Raw genomic sequence first — 10210 nt, forward strand, 5'->3', positions numbered from 1 at the left:
GGGATTCTTCCTGGAAAGAAAGTTATAACCGCAGTTTGAGACAACTTCCTGAGAGGATTCACGAGGGACGACAATTTCAATTTGTACGTGACCTCTGGAACTGGTTTGCCCCATTCCTGTTGTGACTGCTGAAAGTCATCCTTAAGGGTGTCAAACACGTACTGAGCTTCCATAGTTAGTTCATCATCGTGTGATGCAGGCTCTGATAGGCGCCGCTTAGCATCTGCAGGTCTTTCTTTTCGAGCATATGTACAAACATCCAAACTTGAAGACATGATTGAGCTACGACAAGACAAAAAGGAAAAAAAGAGCGTACAGACACAGGACTGTACGGAAAAGTACAGAAACAACAAACGTGATTGTACGGAGATGGAGACGGGATTGTACGGAGATGGAGACGGGGACTGTACGGAGATGCAGACGGGACTGTATGGAGATGCAGACGGGGACTGTACAGAGATGCAGACGGGATTGTACGGAGATGCAGACGGGGCTGGACGTACGAAACGTGGTCTTCCTGAAAACTGTACAGCGATGCAGACGGGAACGGAACTGCGTTCAGAACTGTGCGGAGGTACGTCACACCTAACCTATCTGTTTGTACGGGCGTACGAACAGCGTGCAAACGCTGTACAAAAATCTTGACGAGGCTGAACAGCAGAGGTCGCTCGTCACAGACACTCACACACACACACACACACACACGCACACACACTTTTTTTTTAGTAATATCGAGTGCAATGTATTTATATGCTCATAAATTTACAAGATGGGAAGTCTCCAAAATGAAGAGTATCCCAAAGATCAGAAACATAAAAAGAAAAGCTCTATGCAAGAAGCATCTATATCACCCTCATGGCAGGCATCATATAAGGATTGCCGCAATGAGGCTCGGAAAGATTCATATGACTTGTGAATCTGCCGACCCAAGTATGCCAAATTATGCTCACTCCCGATTGTCCAAAGAGCCCAATATCTCACCCAAGAGAGAAATAGTGAGTATTGAGACAAAGACCTCATAAATCTGCCAAATAGCCAAAAATGTTTCCCAAATCTGTGACTTGGGAAACGGAGCCGAAGATGATTTGAAATTCTCCCGAGGAGGTTCCTAGAACACGGGCACTGCCAAAAAAAATGAGGGACAGTCTCTGAAGGAGCTAAACATCTTAAACATGTGGATGGTGCAATGCGACGTTTGGCAAGTGTGACTCCCACTGACAATGTGCCTGTCATGCATCTCCAAAGAAAAAGTCTTTGTTTCAAAGGCATTTTACACTTTCATAATATCCGGAGATTCTTCCGCCACCATGAGAGGGGCTTCTTGATATGCCACAGAGTATTAGCATATTGCTAAATCCATGGAGCAGGCTGAAGAAGCCTGTAGGCTTTGATGGAGGTCAAGGCAGGCAGAGGAACAGGATGAGAGCATGTAGCAGAGGGTTGCAATTGCCAATCCATAAGCCTGTCTATGTCAGCCACAGGAGGAACAGGTAGAAAAGGATGTAACAAATCAGCAATTTTCTTCCATATCGACCTATGGTGCATTCCCAATGCATAGGAAGCAATGGCCTGAGGAAAAGATAAGACATAGCCCTGATTATCTACCAGATCATGTATGTATCTAATTCCCAATTTCATGAGATTGTATGCCCGAATAGGTTCCTGTAAAGCGAGTGAAATGTCAAAGATGGCACTCCAATGAATACTTTCGTTCCTCATTGAGTTTGTCCCCGAGCAATTATCAAGAGCCCATTTGACCTTAGAAAGAACTTGTTTCCAGTCAAGTATTAGAGCATTAGAGAAAGGACAGCCAGGTATCTTCCCTACAAATCTCCCAATGACAACCTCCCAATGATCAGTAGTCCAATGACCATAAGCGAAAGTCCTCATGTTGACACACATGGATGCTATCATACAAGTCCATGGCTGTTGTTGGCGGAAAAAAGTATGGAGCATAGTCGCCTTCCTTGCAAGTACATGATATCTTATATTGAGGACATTAAGTCCACCATGCATCCTAGGAGAGCACACCATTTCCATCTTCATCAGTCTCAATGCTTTCACAACAGTTTTTGTCCTCCATAACATCTCCATAGCTTGAGACATAAAGGCTGAAATATCTCTGAAGGACCAATGCAGCAAAGGCAAAAAGAACTGGACATAGGACATTACAATGGACTGTACTATTCTGAGCCTGACATGAAGTGGCCAAGTAGAAATTTTCCAGTATTCCAGTTTATGTTGAAGTCTTTGGAAGATCCATTTTAACTGCTGCTTCCTGGTGATATGCCATCCTATAGGATATCCCAAATGCCTGACTACATCATCTTTGGAATGCACCACCTGACCTGGCCAAAGAATAGAATGCCAGTCACATTGTTTTAGGGGAAGTAATTTAGATTTGTCAAAATTGACATGCAATCCCGCTGCCAATCCATACAATGATAGGGTGGTCATAAGCATGTGAGCTTCCCGGGGAGAATTCTGTGGCATAAAGAAGGAATCATCAGCATATGCTTGTGCCAAAAAAGATGCAGCCCCAGGGATTTTAAACCAGTCATCTGTCCTGTGTTTGTAAGATGATCAAGATACATTAAGAGGGGATGGGTCGCAATGGCATAGAAGAGAGCACTAAGAGGGCAGCCCTGTCTAACTGATCGACCCATTGTCCATGACCGAGACAGATGACCCCCAAGATTGCATTGAGAAGTAGAGCCAGAATAAAGCCAGTAAACTGCATTTGCTATCTTGGGACCAAAGCCCAACTTTGTCATGATTTGAGAGATAAAATCCCATTGAACAGTGTCAAATGCCTTAGCAATATCTACCTGCAATATGAGCACATCTTGACGCGAGTACTTAGCATATTCAATTGCAGTCAATGCATTGGAGATATTGTCATGGATTTGTCTTCGCGGCACAAACCCATACTGATGAGGATGAAGGCCCGCATTCAGGCTGCCTATGGTCCGGTGCTATCAGCCACCTCTCTAGAGCTCCTCTGGTTTCTTTTCCACCTCGTACTCAGCCCCTTGCAGCCATAGTTACCAGCCGAAACGGAAACGAAAGAAACGGAAGAAACGGAGTTTCCGGGCCCCGCCAAAACGGAAACAGAAGAAACGGCAATATGATACAATTTATGTATAAAAATTTATTTTTTATACATAATATAATTATCAATAGAGTGCAAATCATACATAATACAAATTACAATTATCTATACTTGAAGCTTCAGCCTTCAAGCATCAATGCATCATTCATGCCTCTATGATTCTAAATCCTTGAATGATGCTTCAATAATCTGAAATCAACATGTATCATGAGGCAGGACTACTGATCATCTGCATCATCCATGGACTCCTCGTCATCGTCATCCTCTGCGTCCTCAGATAAGCTTGAGGCATCTGTGTCATTGTCTGAAGAAGAATCATCAACATCAGGATCAGGACCATCGGGTGCAACTGAAGTACTAGCACCATCTCCAGATGGTTGAGTGTATGATCGTGTGTGGTGTGCTGGTGCTGACAGCTCCTCATACAACATGGTGTATATGTCCAGCACCTCCCGTGGGATATCTGGTATGGGCTTCATCTTCTCCACATCCACCTTGTCTACATTCACTTGGCGAGGTTCGGGGCAGCCGGCGGCGAACTCAAGGAGACGGAGGTTGCAATGACAAAACATCAACCGCTCCAATTGAGCTGTGCTCAATCTGTTCCTCTTCTTTGTGTGAAAGAGGGCCCAAGTGCTCGAGTTCCTCTCACAAGGACCGGAATTGCAGTCCTGTGAGAGAACACGTATAGCAAGGCGTTTCTGCCATAAGCCAATTAAGCAGAGACAAGTATCAGGAACTTGATAACTTTAAACATATTTGTAGTAGATAAAACTTCAAATTACTTAACGACTAAGCTCTAACTAGTGGCGTTGGAACTTGTCTCTTAGACTCTTACCAAAGTAGGAGTACAATTGCCATATTTCTCCCACCAGGAGACAGGTTGCAATTGTGTCTCTCGGAGCCTAGCCGTAGGTCGACCAAAGGAGAGGCTGTGATTGCGGAACAATAGAAGTTCATCCTCCATTCTTCGTTGCATCTCCAAGTCATCACCCGTCCAATTTTGTAGATACTGTTGCATCCCCTCCTCCAACTCGTCATTCTCATATTGCTCTTGACTGCGCCAGAGCGGATGCAATACATGTGCCACCGCATGGATTGGGCGGTGGAACCAATTCCACCGCTTATTCCATATAGCACGGATGGACTCAACCCTAAATCATGCCACAAGAAATTAGAATGCATTATGCATGCAAAATTCATAGACTATAGATAATAGTACATACATAATATATATTTGAAAATTCCAGGCTTCATGATAACAAATTGCAATTTGCAATTTAGTAACTGCAATAATTATACATATTACAAAAGTAAAAAGTCCTTACTTATCAGGCGATAGGGAAGTGTTTCTGTTGAGGGCCTCTCCAATCTTGTCCATAAACTCGTACAAGAGCCCTAATGTGCTTCCCTCCATGTCCGTGATGCGAAGCACCGTGTAAATAGGATTAATCGATTTGATTAATGCCTCCGCCTGATTCCACCAAGACTCATCCATGATCATGCGAAAAAATTTGATAGACTTTGCTTGGCCTCTATCATCCCAATCTCCCCACTCCCGAGACACAACCGTGTGCAACAAGCCCTGGCGCACTCGCACAAGCCTCTCCACCACTATGAACATGTAAGCAAACCTTGTGGCTGGAGGTTTCAATAGCTCAAGGTCACTGTAAGCCCGAAAGATGCTGAGGACTTTGGGTCTCTTCGTGACAAACTTCACGATACTGCGGGCCGTGGAGAAGATGTCATCAATCCAAGGTATCTTCCCTAGGTCCTCCATCAAAAGATCAAGGCAATGTGAGGCACAGGGTGTCCACACAATCTTAGGGAACTCATCTTCTAACATGGCACCCTTGCAAGAAGACACGAAAATATTGTACACATTCCTCTTGCGTGCATCTGACCATCCATTGCATAAGAGTGTGCATCCATATTTTTTCCAAGTCTCTTTCAAGGGCTTCATTTGGTCTTCCACACATTCCCTCTCTCTTCTTAGCTCTCTTGTCCACAAGGCCTCATATGTAGGCCCTTCCCATTCATACCCAATGCGGCTTACGGCTCTCATGGCCTTCCTCCATCGTGTAGTCTTCGCCACATGAAAGGGTATTGCACACTGTATGAAGAGCTTTGTGAGATCACTAGTGGCCTCCTTCACTGCTTGCTTTTGCAAGCGTGCTTGAATGCTAGACCTTTGCAGTGATCCTCTTTTTCCCGCACTAGCATCCACACTAGTTGATCCATGTGACAAGGCTGTTCTTGTAGCACTAGGACCCGCGCTCGATGTAGTTGATGCCCCTCTACTTCTCTTTGCAGAACCCAATGTGCTGGCGTCATCCAATGGCTCAGTGTCAGCAGCCTCTTCTTCATCTTATAGCCCTTTTCCTCCACTTTTTGCAGCCAAGGCTACGATACGCACACGCTTCCATTCTGTTAGGCCACCTTTAACTGAAGTAGGCACGAACTCACAAGGTCCTACATCCTTGCTGGGAACACCTGTTAGATGGTCTTTCACCCGTGTGACAGACCCCGTTTTGCTTATGCCGCAATAGTTGCATCTCCACTTCTTGGAGCCCCCGCCTCCTTTATAACTATCCAGGAGGGAGACATGGACCCAATAAGCATCTCTCGGCATTGAGGAGGATGGAGAGGTGAGAAGAAGAATGGAGAGGTCACAAGTGAGAAAGAATGGAGAGGTAGAAGGAGGATGGAGAGCTCAAAGGTAAAAGAGGATGGAGAGGTGAAAGGAGCCTGGAGGATCAGAGGTAGAAGTGAAGGAGGATGGAGAGGAGGAGGATGGAGAGGTTACAGGTAAGATTAAAGAGAGGATGGAGAGAAGGAGGATGGAGGGATGGAGAGCAGGCTGCCAAGGATGGAGAAGATGGAGCAAAGGATGAAGAGGATGGAGAGAGAAGGATGGAGGTGACAGGTCCGAGGAAAACGGGATGGAGAGTCCAAGAGCAATGGATGGAGGGATGGAGAGAGCTTAGAGTATGGCAAATGGCATATGACTGAATGGAGGAATGAGGTTAAATAGGCAAAAAGGACAGCACAACAATTGACTGAATTTTCTCAGTTAAGGCCTCTCTCTGATTCAGAAAATGATACCCTCTCACATGCTTAGATTAAATTGACTATTAATGATCAGAGGAAATTGCACAAATGGCAGATCAGGGCAAGAATGAAGCCCCTCATGGATAAGGGCTGCTCATCAAAAGCCTTTTTCCAAGGCCTGCATGCTACTCGAAAGAAAAACTCATGTCTAAGGGTAAGGAAGCTCGATGGCTCTTGGACACACTCTTTCTCTGATCTCCAAGATGAATGCCAAAACTACTTCCAGAAATTGTTCTCTGCTCCTGGTTCCCCATCAAATCAAATGACTGATGCTAGGACTGAATTCCTCCAATATGTTTCTGAAATAGTGGAAATGGATGATGCTCTTATCTTGGAGAGACCTTTTACTGACACAAAACTTGATAATGCATTGTTCCACCTCAGTAAATACAAGTCCCCTGGCTGGGATGGCCTTACGGTGGAATTTTATATTTCCTTTTGGGATGATTTGAAAGAAGTCCTCTTGCAAATGATCAATAATGCATGGCAAGAAAATCAGTTGCCACACACGCACACACACACACACACACACATACACACACACACACACTTTTTTTTTAGTAATATCCAGTGCTGTATTTATATGCTCATAAATTTACAAGATGGGAAGTCTCCAAAAAGGAGAGTATCCCAAAGATCAGAAACATAAAAAGAAAAGCTCTATGCAAGAAGAATCTATATCACCCTCATGGCAGGCATCATATAAGGATTGCCCCAATGAGGCTCGGAAAGATTCATATGACTTGTGAATCAGCCGAACCAAGTATGCCAAATTATGCTCACTCCAGATTGTCCAAAGAGCCCAATATCTCACCCAAGAAAGAAATAGTGAGTATTGAGACAAAGACCTCATAAATCTGCCAAATAGCCAAAAATGTTTCCCAAATTTGTGACTCGGGAAACGGAGCCGAAGATGATCTGAAATTCTCCCTAGGAGGTTCATGGAGCACGGGCACTCCCAAAGCAAATGAGGGACAATCTATGAAGGAGCTTGACATCTTAAGCATGTGGTTGGTGCAATGCGACGTTTGGCAAGTGTGACTCCCACTGAAAATGTGCCTGTCATGCATCTCCAAAGAAAAAGTCTTTGTTTCAAAGGCATTTTACACTTTCATAATATCCGGAGATTCTTCCGCCACCATGAGAGGGGCTTTCTGATATGCCACAGAGTATTAGCATATTGTTGAATCCATGGAGCAGGCTGAAGAAGCCTGTAGGCTTTGATGGAGGTCAGGGCAGGCAGAGGAACAGGATGAGAGCATGTAGTAGAGGGTTGCAATCGCCAATCCATAAGCCTGTCTGTGTCAGCCACAGGGGGAACATGTAGAAAAGGATGTAACAAATCAGCAATTTTCTTCCATCTCAACCTATGGTGCATTCCCAATGCATAGGAAGCAGTGGCCTGAGGAAAGGATAAGACATAGCCCTGATTATCTAACACATCATGTTTATATCTAATTCCCAATTTCATGAGATTGTATTCCCGAACAGGTTCTTGTAAAGCAAGTGGAATGTCAAAGATGGCACTCCAATGAATACTTTCTTTCCTCATTGAGTTTGTCCCCGAGCAATTGTCAGGAGCCCATTTGACCTTAGAAAGTACTTGTTTCCAGTCAAGTATCAGAGCATTAGAGAAAGGACAGCCAGGTATCTTCCCTATGAATCTCCCAATGACAACCTCCCAATGATCTGTAGTCCAATGACCATAAGCAAAAGTCCTCATGTTGACACACATGGATGCTATCATACAAGTCCATGGCTGTTGTTGGTGGAAAAAAGTTTGGAGCATAGTCGCCTTCCTTGCAAGTACATGATATCTTATATTGAGGATATTTAGTCCACCATGCATCCTAGGAGAGCACACCATTTCCATCTTCATCAGTCTCAATGCTTTCACAGCAGTTTTTGTCGTCCATAACATCTCCATAGCTTGAGACATAAAGGCTAAAATATCTCTGGAGGACCAATGCAGCAAAGCAAAAAAGAACTGGACATAGGACATTACAATGGACTGTACTATTCTGAGCCTGACATGAAGTGGCCAAGTAGAAATTTTCCAGTATTGCAGTTTATGTTGAAGTCTTTGGAAGATCCATTTTAACTGCTGCTTCCTGGTGATGTGCCATCCTATAGGATATCCCAAATGTCTGACTACATCTTTGGAATGCACCACCTGACCTGGCCAAAGAATAGAATGCCAATCACATTGTTTCAGGGGAAGCAATTTAGATTTGTCAAATGCCACAAAATTCTCCCCGGGAAGTTCACATGCTTATGACCACTCTATCATTGTATGGATTGGCAGCGGGAGAATCATCAGCATATGCTTGTGCCAAAAAAGATGCAGCCCCAGGAATTTTAAGACCAGTCATCTGTCCTGTATTTGTAAGATGATCAAGATACATTAGGAGGGGATGGGTCGCAATGGCATAGAAGAGAGCACTAAGAGGGCAGCCCTGTCTAACTGATCAACCCAATGTCCATGACCGAGATAGATGACCCCCAGGAATGCACTGAGAAGTAGAGCCAGAATAAAGCCAATAAACTGCATTTGCTATCTTTGGACCAAAGCCCAACTTTGTCATGATTTGAGATATAAAATCCCATTGAACAGTGTCAAATGCCTTAGCAATATCTACCTGCAATATGAGCACATCTTGATGAGAGTACTTAGCATATTCAATTGTAGTCAATGCATTGGAGATATTGTCATGGATTTGTCTTCTCGGCACAAACCCATACTGATGAGGATGAAGGCCCGCATTCAGTATCCCGTGAAGCCTATACACAATCATTTTGGCAATGAGTTTGTAAACTACAGGCATCAAAGTAATAGGCCTCCAATCTGACATATGGTCACACAGATGTTTTTTGGGCACAAGTTTGACTATGCCATGCTTCCAAGAGTGCAGCAACTGATTTTCTTGCCAGGCAACATTGATCATTTGCAAAATGACATCTTTCAAATCATCCCAAAAAGAAATATAAAATTCCACCGTAAGGCCATCCCAGCCAGGGGACTTGTATTTGCCGAGGTGGAACAAGGCATTATCAAGTTATGTATCAGTAAAAGGTCTCTCCAAGGTAAGAGCATCATCCATTTCCACTATTTCAGAAACATATTGGAGGAATTCAGTCCTCGCATCAGTCATTTGATTTGATGGGGAACCAGGAGCAAAGAATAATTTCTGGAAATAATTTTGGCATTCATCTTGGAGATCAGAGAAAGAGTGCGTCCAAGAGCCATCTAGCTTCCTTACGCTTAGACATGAGTTTTTCTTTCGAGTAGCATGCAGGCCCTGGAAAAAGGCTTTTGATGAGCAGCCCTTATCCATGAGGGGCTTCATTCTTGCTCTAATATGCCATTTGTGCAATTTCCTCTGATCATTAGCAGTCAATTTAATCCGAGCATGTGAAAGGGAATCATTTGCTGATTCATAGAGAGGCCTTAAATGTGAAAATTCAGTCAATTGTTGTGCTATCCTTTTTGCCCATTTAACCTCATTCCTCCATTTAGTCATATGCCAGTTCCCATACTCCCTAATGACATTCTGTATACGAGAGACAAAGCTGTCCCAAACATAATTCATGTCCTCCTGGGCATGCAAAGGCAAGGGATGAATTGCAAGTCTGATCATTTGCTGGAAATAGCGATGTCAGAAATAAGCCTGATGGACATGCAATAATCTACTGTAGAGGGGTGGAAAATCACCCAGTGGCATGTCAAGGTGTAGATTCATCCATAATGTGTGTGTGCACATACACACACACATACACACACTTTTTTTTTTTTGTGAAGAAATCTTTTATTGCTGTAAAATAATTACATTCATAGTTACTTCGAAACTGAAGTAACTATTACTCAACTAAAGATCTCAGTATAAGCTGTATACATATCCTGATCAATCAAACGAGTCTGAACACAATCATAAAATGATTGCTGCAGAAATCGTTTGAAAAAGATAAAGGATGAAAAAAGGGGATCAC

At 43.6% G+C, this 10210-nt stretch overlaps 1 pseudogene; it reads right to left on the minus strand.

The window, feature by feature from the left end:
- Positions 1-804: 804 nt before the first annotated feature.
- Positions 805-2094, minus strand: LOC147896063 (uncharacterized; annotated as a pseudogene).
- Between the last annotated feature and the right edge of the window lie 8116 nt (positions 2095-10210).

This window comes from Dipteris shenzhenensis, chromosome 12, assembly GCF_047967505.1.
Source record: "Dipteris shenzhenensis isolate YYH24624 ecotype China chromosome 12, Dip_SZ_1.0, whole genome shotgun sequence".
In the NCBI taxonomy this organism is placed as follows: Eukaryota; Viridiplantae; Streptophyta; class Polypodiopsida; order Gleicheniales; family Dipteridaceae; genus Dipteris; species Dipteris shenzhenensis.